The 10933-nt window shown below is 45.3% G+C and overlaps 1 pseudogene; it reads left to right on the top strand.

Moving 5' to 3' along the window:
- Nucleotides 1–1009: 1009 nt before the first annotated feature.
- Nucleotides 1010–1966, top strand: LOC129713632 (craniofacial development protein 2-like; annotated as a pseudogene).
- Nucleotides 1967–10933: the final 8967 nt, after the last annotated feature.

Raw genomic sequence — 10933 nt, forward strand, 5'->3', positions numbered from 1 at the left:
GCAAGCGGACAACCTGACCCGTCGTGAGGGGGGGGGGTAGGGGGCGGCAAGACTTGTTGTGGGACCGGCGCTGGATTTCGTGGCGTTGAGAAATACGGCGGTGGGCCGCGTCAGGGTGGCGTACCACCGGCACAAGCGACTGCTGAGCGATTGGCATTGGCGGCTGGAGGACACGGGACATGAGCCGCTGAGCAGGTGAACCCAAAACACCGTCTCTAGACACATTTCGCAGATTTAACAGGTCCTGATAAAAATCGCAGTTTTACAAGCGAGACTGCTCCAGCAACGTCTTCACGCTGCGCACAGCACGTTCAGCCAGGCCGTTACTCTGAGGGAATTCAGGGCTGCTAGTAAAGTGAGTAAAGTTCCATTTTGTAGCGAAGGCAGCAAATTCGGCGCTAGTAAATTGACAGCCGTTGTCAGTCTGGAGCTTGACCGGGGAACCAAAGACAGCAAAGTGACGTCGCAGCTTGCCGATGACCATCTCCGATGTGATGGTGGGAAGAAGGTCCACTTCAAACCAGGATGAATACGAGTCCACCAACACCAGGTAGTGCTTCCCACGCCACTCAAAAATATCTGCAGCCAGTGAAGACCAGGGCATGTCGGGGGCCGGCTGCTGCAACAGGGGCTGGCGCTGCTGGTGAGGGGCCATGGAGTTGCACTCGGAGCACGCCGCCACTCGAGCCTTGATATACTTGGCCATGGCAGGCCAATAGTACTGCCCTTGAGCATGAGCAACGGTAGCGTCAGCGCCCGGATGCCCCAAATGAGCAGCAGATTAGTGTTATTCTTCACCTCCTCAATGATTCTTCGGAGGGCAAGGATCTGTGTAATCGTGTTCCTCTTCTCTCTGAAACCATTCTGATTGTAACGTACCTTCGGGTCGATAGCAGCCCTAATCCGGTTGAGAATCAAGTGGTTGTAGACCTTGGCCAAGACACATGTCAAGCTGATGCCACGATAGTTGTCAATCCTGTTAAGGCTCCCAGATTTGGGGGTGGGGAGGATGTTGGATTGTGACCACTGTGCTGGCTTGTCATTCGTCATTAGTGCTGTGTTGCGTATATTGTCCTCGAGCTCAGTTTTTCAACACCTCTGGAAGGATGTTATCAGGGCCTGGACTCTTCCCTTGCTTCAGCGAGGTCTTCACTTTACGCAGCTCCACCATGGTGAAGGGGCTGTCGTGGATCTGTACATCCCTGAGGACAGTCTCCATCTCCTCGTCTTCCTCAGTGACAGTTGGAGATGCAGGGTTGATGTCCTGGGCATTCAAGAGCATCGTTGTGTCCACCGGGACGTGGAGATCAGGTTTGACAATGCGGGTGGCATGGACCTCATCACATCGTCAGCATGGAGAGGTCCTGTAAACAACTCTGCTCATGGAGGAGTGGGTCTGCTATTGAGTCGGAGAGCAAGGAGGGTGTCCACTCCCAGGGTGTCCACTCTGTCAATCCTCGAGTCCTTGAGTTTAGTGGTAACCCTGTCACCACTGTCATAGTATACTACTCCCCTCACAACAGCAGCCCTGTGGCCGAAGTGGAACAATTTTACTCTGTCCTCCAAGTTGTGATGGAGCGAGTACTTGCGCACAATTTTCTGGGTGTGCTTGGGGACTTCAATGCCCGCCTCGGACCGGAGGATGTCTGTTACACGTATCACACTGGTAACACTAACCGGAATGGTTAACACCTAGCCAGCTTTCTCCAGGAGTATAGTCTCCTAGCAGCCAACAGCATGTTCAAGAAGCGACGAGGAAAGCTGTGGACACATCAGGACCGGTGCACAGAAGAAAAGCGCCAGCTGGATTACATCCAGGTGCAACACAAATGGCACAATAGTGTCATGGACACTGAAGTGCACAGCACCTTTGAGACCTTGAGCTCGGATCACAGTGGTGGCAACGCGAGTGAGGTTTAGCCTGAAGCAGCCTAAGCCTACAGGCCCCAAGGAAAAAGTGGACTGAAAGCTGTTTTCCTCTCGACCAAATCTACAGGCCCAATACACAGTAGAGGTGGTGAACCGCTTCCAGATCAGGGCCAGATTTACGTATAAGCTTCACAAGTTTAAGCTTAGGGCCTCGAGATCTAGGGGGGCCTCGGCAGGGCCGGATTTACCTATAGGCTGAAGCCTAGGGCCTCAAAATCTAGGGGGCCTCCGGCCAAGGTGTTTTTTTTCCCCCAGAGTAAAAAAAATCCAGAGAAAATAAAAATTGGACCGCTATCAGCGTTTCCACTTTGACAGAAATTACCCGAAATTCTGGTTCCGGCCCGCTGGAAGTTTTAGGGAAGAAAATTGCAACCATCCGCACCTGCGCAGTTGGGGGAAGCCGGTGACGCAGTAACGACGCAAAATGATGCTGTCTCTCCACGTATGCGCAGTGGGCCAGGGCGGGTTCAGATCTCCATTTGTACTCCACACAATCACCTCGATGCCTCATGCCCACCAAAGATCTTCGGTGTCTACTTCAGGTAAGTAGTGGAATGTTGCGTTGCGGGATTGCCCGTTTCTCCGGGCCGGGGGGGGGGGGGGGGGGGGGGGGGGGCGATGTCTGCGGTGCGGTTGGAGCCTCGCTGCGCGGGAGGGAGAGAGAGGGGGGGATGTGAGAGGGAGAAAGGGGGGGTTTGAGAGGGGGAGAGAGAGAGAGAGGGGATGGGGAGAGAGAGGAGGGGGAGAGAGAGGTGAGGGGGGGAGAGAGAGAGGTGGAGGGGGGGAAGGAGGAGGGGGGGGAAAGGGGGATTATCTTTAGTGAGATTGCAAAATTGTGTGGCTGTATTAACTTTCAAAATTTAAATTAATTTTACTTACAGCGTGGCCTTTTGCTCTTTACATATTTGTAATCAATTTCTGAGTTTATTATTGTGTAACCAATTAATATATTTACTTATAGATTCACTATGTTTTCATACATCACTTGCAAATTTGTCTTGGCCCTCTTCTCTTGCAGCTTTTTCCCCACATCCCCACCACAACCAGTCTGAAGCAGAGTCCTGACCTGAAAGGTCACCTATCCATGTTCTCCAAAGATGCTGCCTGACCCGCTGAGTTACTCCAGCACTTTGTGACTAATTATGGGTGTCTAGATTCTCTGAACTCAGAACCTTTCACACCATCCATGTGTGAAAAATACTTCTAGATGCACTGGGACGCATCCTCAGTGATGTGACCTGGGGTCATCGGGTGTTTCGGGTCTCACAACATCAGACACCCTCGCCCAGGGGTTGATCAAGCCCCGACTTGCGTCCCAGCAGCAACTTTGACCCAGACATTACTTTGACCAGCAAAGAAGTTTGAATATTCAGAGATATCTCGTTGCAGAGTACTCCCACTGTAATATGTAATTCAATGTGAATGCCATGTCAGCCAAGAATATTAAAGTAAGTAATAATGAGACTGTAGCACCTGATCTTATCTTTGTTCTTCAGAGTATAAAAACGACACGTACTTTGAGTTTTCAGGGATTTAACTCATGGCATTCTCTGCTTTTGGAAGAGAATGCGTGCTTCATATGAAGAATAAAGACCAGCTTCAGTCCCCCATGTAGCTAAATCACAGTCGCAACAGATGCCATGTACATTAATGTGCTGGATCAGGTTATATTGGTGCGTGTGCAGATGTGGTGAAGATGTTGCTATTTAGAGCATACTGCACACCACTCTACACTGCACCTGTGGTTGAACTATGGAAAGACAAGTTTGCAGAGACTAAAGGTGGCATATAACGATGCCATGAGAACACTGTTAAGGAAACCTAGATGGTGTAGTGCCAGTTATATGTTTGTGGCTGCAAGAGTCAGTACTTTAGAAGCAATCCTAAGAAATCACATGTATAAATTCATTTGCAGGATAAATTACTCTAAAAATGTAATTATTGTGGCCTTGTCAAACATAAGGGTCAGCGCTACGAATCCCAGTTGTGGAGACACTGGTATCGTCTCGTTGTAGGACATTGATCATTCTTTTAATCTGGATTTTTAACTTGGGTATTGTGTTTTAAAAAATATATAATTTATGATGCTTTTATAAGTGATATATATGTACTTTATGATATTTTTTTAATATGCAATGCTTTTTTTTTAATGTAATGTTGCCCCTTGTCTGGACCTCAAGTCCGTAATAAAGTTTATTATTATTATATATTGTAAATTATTTAAAATTTGTATCCTTTGGCTATTGATTTTCCTGCAAGTGACTTTTTTAAATCTACCAACTATGTCAAAAGTCTTCATAACTCTCATGACTTCAAAGCAAAATATTTTTATGATTAGAGGTTGTGTCATTTTTTTTGATATAGGGAATAATAATATCACTTTTGTAAGGTGTGAGGGAGGAGTTGGGTAAGAGTTTCTGAAGAGTAAACCATTTACAGTGCCAGTTGTCATGAAGAGAAGTACAGTGCCCTCCATAATATTTGGGACAAAGACCCATCATTTATTTATTTACTCCACAATTTGAGATTTGTAATAGAAAAAAATCATATGTGGTTAAAGTGCACATTGTCAGATTTTATTAAAGGCCATTTTTATACATTTTGATTTAATCAGGTAGAAATCACAGCTGTATGCATAGTTCCCCCCATGTCAGGGCACCATAATGTTTGGGACAGATGGCTGCACAGGCGTTTGTAATTGCACAGGTGTGTTTAAATGCCTCCTTAATGCAGGTATAAGAGAGCTTGCAGCACATAGCTTTTCCTCCAGTTATTCCATCACTTTTGGAAACTTTTATTGCTGATTATCACACGAGGACCAAAGTTGTGCCAATGAAAGTCAAATAAACCATTATGAGTGAGAAACAAGAATAAAACTGTTAGAGGCATCGGCCAAACCTTAAGCTTACCAAAATCAGCTGTTTGGAACATCATTAAGTAAAAAGAGAGCACTGGTGAGCTTACTAACTGCAAAGGGACTGGCAGTCCAAGGAAGACCTCCACAGCAGATGACAGAATAATTCTCTCTATAATAAAGAAAAACCCCAAACACCTGTCCGACAGATCAAAAACACTCTTCAGGAGTCAGGTGCGAATTTGTCAATGACCACTGTCCGCAGCAGATTTCATGAACAGAAATACAGAGGCTACATTGCAAGATTCAAACCACTGGTTAGCCGCAAAAATAGGATGGTCAGGTTACAGTTTGAAGTACTTAAGAAGTATTTAAAAGAGCACCCACAGTTCTGGAAAAAGGTCTTGTGGACAGATGAGACAAAGATTAACTTATATCAGAGTGATGGCAAGAGCAAATAATGGAGGAGAGAAGGAACTGCCCAAGATCCAAAGCATACCACCTCATCTGTGAAACACGGTGGTGGGGGTGTTATGGCCTGGGCATGTATGGCTGCTGAAGGTACTGGCTCGCTTAACTTCATTGATGATTCATCTGCTGATGGTAGTAGGATAATGAATTCTGAAGTGTATAGACACATCCTATCTGCTCAAGTTCAAACAAATGCCTCAAAACCCATTGTCCGGCGGTTCATTCTACAGCAAGGCAATGATCCCAAACATACTGCTAAAGCAATAACGGAGTTTTTCAAAAATGGTAAATTCTTGAATGGCCAAGTCCGATCTGAACCCAATTGAGCATGCCTTTTATATGCTGAAGAGAAAACTGAAGGGGACCAGCCCCCAAAACAAGCATAAGCTAAAGATGACTGCAATACAGGCCTGGCAGAGCATCACCAGAGAAGCCACCCAGCAACTGGTGATGTCCATGAATTGCAGACTTCAAGCAGTCATTGCAAGCAAAGGATATGCAACAAAATACTAAACATGACTACTTTCATTTACATTACATTGCTGTGTCCCAAACATTATGGTGCCCTGAAATGGGGGGGGGGGGGGGGGGACTATGTATAAACACTGCTGTAATTCTACATGGTGAAACTAAAATGTATAAAAATACCCTTTAATAAAATTTGGCAATATGCAATTTAACCACATGTGATTTTTTTTTTCTATTAAAAATCTCAAATTGTGGAGTACAGAGGCAAATAAATAAAGGATGGGTCTTTGTCCCAAACATTGTGGAGGGCACTGTATGATCTTTTTCATTTCTCCATCAAATGCACCACAAGAATTTTCAATCAGTTATGGACATGAATCCTAGCCTTGGATATGCGATTATGAGTAGGGATCTCTGTGTTCATGATGACATTCTAACTAATATATATTGGACAGCAGTAAGTAAATGGAATGAAATTCTCCAGTTCTTTTGGTAGAAATAAGATGCAGGCAGATCAATGTTTATAGGCCAAACTGCATGGTGAGATCACAGGTAAGCTTTATACAAGCAGTAAGACCACACAAGATACAAAAATAGCGAGTACTAAACACAAATGAAAACAGAGAAAACAAGCAGTTGGTAATTCTCTTTAAAATGTGTTCAGAGTTTGATGAAGAAATTGAATGAAACAAACAAGTTCTTCTTCCTTAAGCCTTCAAATGTAAAAGTTGTCATGAATTCTAACTTATCCCTGAGTCCTGATCCCTTGCCAGAACGAAATAATTCAGAAGTTTGTAATTGTTAAACCATTAGTGGTTCCGTAGGACAATGTCATCAATCATCTATGATTAAAATCTCAGTAAGTGGGCCGAGCATCAAAAATGTGTCTAGAAATCAACTTTTGTGACCCATGTCTTGGAACTACATGAAATTTTGCAGATTTAGATAAAATATAATTGAGAAGGAAGTCATAACTCGTCAGTGCCAAAAGTTGCACATTGATTAATTAAATTAATTAGAAAATTAGATCGAAAAGCGCCATCTAGCGTCCAATACCCATATTACATTATGGGGAGCCGTTTATTGTTGGTCTATTTAAACCATATATTATTATGCTATATATATATATGACATGAATATGACTGTAATCATACATATTTATGTATAATTATATCATATAAAAAGAATATAATTGTGAGTGTGTTTTTTGAAAGAGACTGCTGCAGAGGTCCGGCTTCTGAACCAACCTAATTAATGGGTGAGGGCAGTTCCTGTGGGTTCCCCCGTTTTCTGAACCCCACTGACTGCCAGTGTGCAGAATGGGGGTCACGGCCATCGTGAGACTGGGGAAGTGCCAGGCTGGGGGAAGTGCCAGGCATCTTCCACTGACAGGAAAATGCCTGACCTTAACCCTCACCACCCCCCCCCCCCCCCCACCCGCCCACGGCAGGAGCTGAAGCCGCTGTGGGACAGGCTACGGGCTCCATAAGTGTGGCCCCGCAACGCGTCCAACTCGACCAGCTTGCCCTCCTTGATCATCGTGGTGATGATGGTGGGGAGCAGCACTGCTCTGCACGCCGCTTGGGCCGCCTTCAGCATAACACCAGCTCCGTCAGACAGCCCGCTCGCTGCAACACCGGCCATCCGACAGCCCAACCGACCCCTCGCACCACCCACCGGCAGACCGACCACTCTCACCATCCACCAGCGGCCCGGCCACTCTCATGACCCACCTGCGGCCCAGACCGGTTGACCACTCTCAGGACCCACCGGTGGCCCGACCACTCTCACCACCCACTGACGGCCCGACAGATCTTCCACAGCATCCTTTGGCCTACCGACAGCCCGACCGACAGACCGACCGACCCTAACCCTGATCCCAACTCTACATTTGTTATTGATCATTTTTATTTAACAGTTCACATCATAACTTTATAAAGATAAATCAATTGAAAAACAAAATTATCAGCAAGGTTAGCATTACCTTTATTCCTTGGAAACCTTGCTATTGCTATTGATGTAATGAGGAGGCAGCCTTGATCCCAGGGTTGTCGCTGCCTAGCGACCATAAAACAAAGCGCGGGGTTGGTCAATTTGCACCCGACCAATGTCAAACGTGCATTCATTGGACAATTACTACTATGAAAATTTGAAGATTTGTCATATTTTTTTAAAATGTGACGGTTTTGCTCTTGACGAGTTTCAGGTATGATGTATACAATATTTTTATTGTTTACATATTGTGTATTCTGTGCAGAGTTCAGAGTGGTGATAGCCTTGTTTGATAATCTTGTTAACTGTTTGTTAACCTTGTGATGTGTGATTTGATGGACCTGTAACGCTTTCCTGAGGGCAGAAGGGCAAACAAGTGATGTGCAGGATGAGATGAGTCCTTTAGGACGAGTGATGCCTTTCGCAGGCAACGAGAGCACTAGATCTCTTCCAGGACAGGCAGATGTGTGTTGGTGATTTTCTGGGCTTTGCAGAGCCTTCTTGTCAGCTGCAGAACTGTTGCCATACCACACCAGGGTGGCATGTGTCAGGACTGGCCACACACTCATCTCCCTGCTACCTTCAGGTAGAAGGTACAGGAGCCTGAAGTGCAACAACCAGGTTCAGGAATAGCTACTTCCCCACAGCCATCAGGCTATTAAACCTGGCTCGGACAAAACTCTGATTATTAATAACCATTTTCTGTTATTTGCACTTTATCAGTTTATTTATTCATGTGTCTACATTTATATCATGGTATATGGACACACTTATCTGTTTTGTAGTAAATGCCTACTATGTTCTGTGTGCTGAAGCAAAGTAAGAATTTAATTGTCCTATACACGTGACAATAAACTCACTTGAACTTGGACACTCTATGGAGCAACGATAGAATGACACTGGCAGCTGTTGTGCTGGTGTCCTCCACAACACCTATTAATCCCACATATTTGCAACTGTGTGTGAAGGAGAGTTATACCGCAAAGAAACTGGCCCTTCAACCCATCATATGCACATCTGCCATTAAGTATAATCGCATATACTTGGTCCACAGCCTATTATGCCTTGACGATTCAAGTGCTCATCCAGGTACTTCATTAATATTGTAAGAGTACTTGTCTCCACCACCTTCTCAGGTGGTGCATTTCAGATTGAAACCATTGTCTGGGTGCAAAAATTATTCACATCCCTTCTAAACTTTTTATGCATTACCTTAAACCTATGCCTTCTGGTCTCAGACATCTCTGCCATAGGGAATAGTCTTTTACTTTCTATCCAAACTTTGCCTCTCATAACTTTGTACATTTCTATCAGATTCCCCACTCGTCTCCTACACCCAAAGTAAAAAAAATCCAGTAGTATTTCCAGTTACATACTATAATGTTACCTTCAAGATTGAGAAATACTCAGCAGCAGGAATAGACAATTTGCCCATTTGAACGGGCCTCACCATCCAAAATGAGCATGGTTGAGCCTCCATCTGAATACCAGTCCTGCCCTCTCCTTAAAACTCTTGATGATCATACAAATCAATCCTCTCCTTTCTTACACAATGTTGGCAACTTGACCTCTGTGATTTCCTGATACAGAATTCCAGATATACCAACCGGTGAGTAAAGAAATTTCACTTAATCTCAGTCTAAAAGCCTTAAGGGCCTGTCCCACTTGGACGACCTAATCCATGAGTTCAGAAGACCCTAGACGAGTTGTTATGGTCGTATTGACTCGCAGAAGTAAATGACCTCCTATGACTATGTCTACTACCTCCTATGACCATATCTACGAACCCCCCCCCCCCGACCTCAGTCTTCCACACCTAAGACCAACTACGACTAGCTACGAGTGGAAATGATCACATGATAAAATGATGTCATGTTTGCATTTTTTTTTCTCGTGCCAGTATCCGATCTACGACTACCATCGCAGCCTACTACGACCTACCTACGAGTAAAAAGTATACATTTTTTCAATGCCGACCTTTTTTTACTCGTGGACATTTATTATCAGGCTGGAAAAAACGGCGCAACCTACTTGAGGCCACGAGTACCCGGAGACCACTCACAAGCATGAGGAAGAGTTACAAAGTCCTCCTGCAACCTCGTGGCGACCATGCTGCGAGTACGAGTCACCGGCAAACTCGTCAGAGGTCGCCAATTAGGTTGTGAAAGTGGGACAGGGGCTTTACCCCATATCCTGTGATGTTGCTGCAGTTCTCAACCGATAACTGCAGTACTACACACGATACTGCAGTTATAGTCTCACCGAGTCCCTGTACAATCCTTTCGCCATGAAGGCCAGCATATTTGATTTCTTGGACCTTGTCAGCAATACCACAGCAGGTAGAACTGTTGCCTTACAGCTACAGCAACTCTGTTTCAATTCTGACTGCATAGTTTGCATATGTGACCACACATAATTCCCCTCTGCTTTTCTCCCAGTATGAAAGACCTGCTTTACTGGTATGTTAAATAGCTACTATAAGATACCTTTAGTGTATGAATTAAAAGAAAGATGCAGGATGCAGCCACCTAGATCCTCAGGCGATTCAAATATGTGAATATGTAAAACAACCGCTCTATGATCTTTGGTGGAAAGGGTGCAAAAAGGGTTTACACCAATGTTACAGGGATTAGAAGGTTAGAGTTATAAGGAGAAACTGGTTTGCCTGGTTATTTTCTCCAGAACAAACAAGGTCAAAGGGTGACCGAATAATTATATTAAATCAGAAGGGGCACGGATAAGCCTTTGCCTCAGGCTAGGGGAGAGGGCAAAGGTTTAAGGTGAAAGGGGGGGGGGGGGGGGGGGGGGGGGGGGGGGGGGGGGGGGGGGGGGTGTGGGGGGGTGGGGGGGGGGGGGGGGGTGGGGGGCGTTGGGGAGATTTAAAAGGGACCTGGCCTGTTTTTCACACAGATGGTAGAGTATATGAAACGAGCTGCCAGAGGAAGTGGTAGAGGCATGCAAAATTAAGGGCCTGTCCCACTTTCACGACCTAATTCACGACCTCTGCCGAGTTTGCCCTTGACACATACTCGCAGCATGGTCGTCACAAGGTCCTAGGAGGTCGTAGGTAGGGCGTGATGTTAGTCGTAGGTACTCGTGGCATCAAGTAGATCGGGGCATTTTTCTAGCCTGATGAAAAATATCCACGAGTAAAAAAGGTCGTGAATTAGGTCGTGAAAGTGGGACAGGCCCTTTATAACATTTAAATGACAATAGGAC

Source organism: Leucoraja erinacea, chromosome 2 (assembly GCF_028641065.1).
Source record: "Leucoraja erinacea ecotype New England chromosome 2, Leri_hhj_1, whole genome shotgun sequence".
Lineage (NCBI taxonomy): Eukaryota > Metazoa > Chordata > Chondrichthyes > Rajiformes > Rajidae > Leucoraja > Leucoraja erinaceus.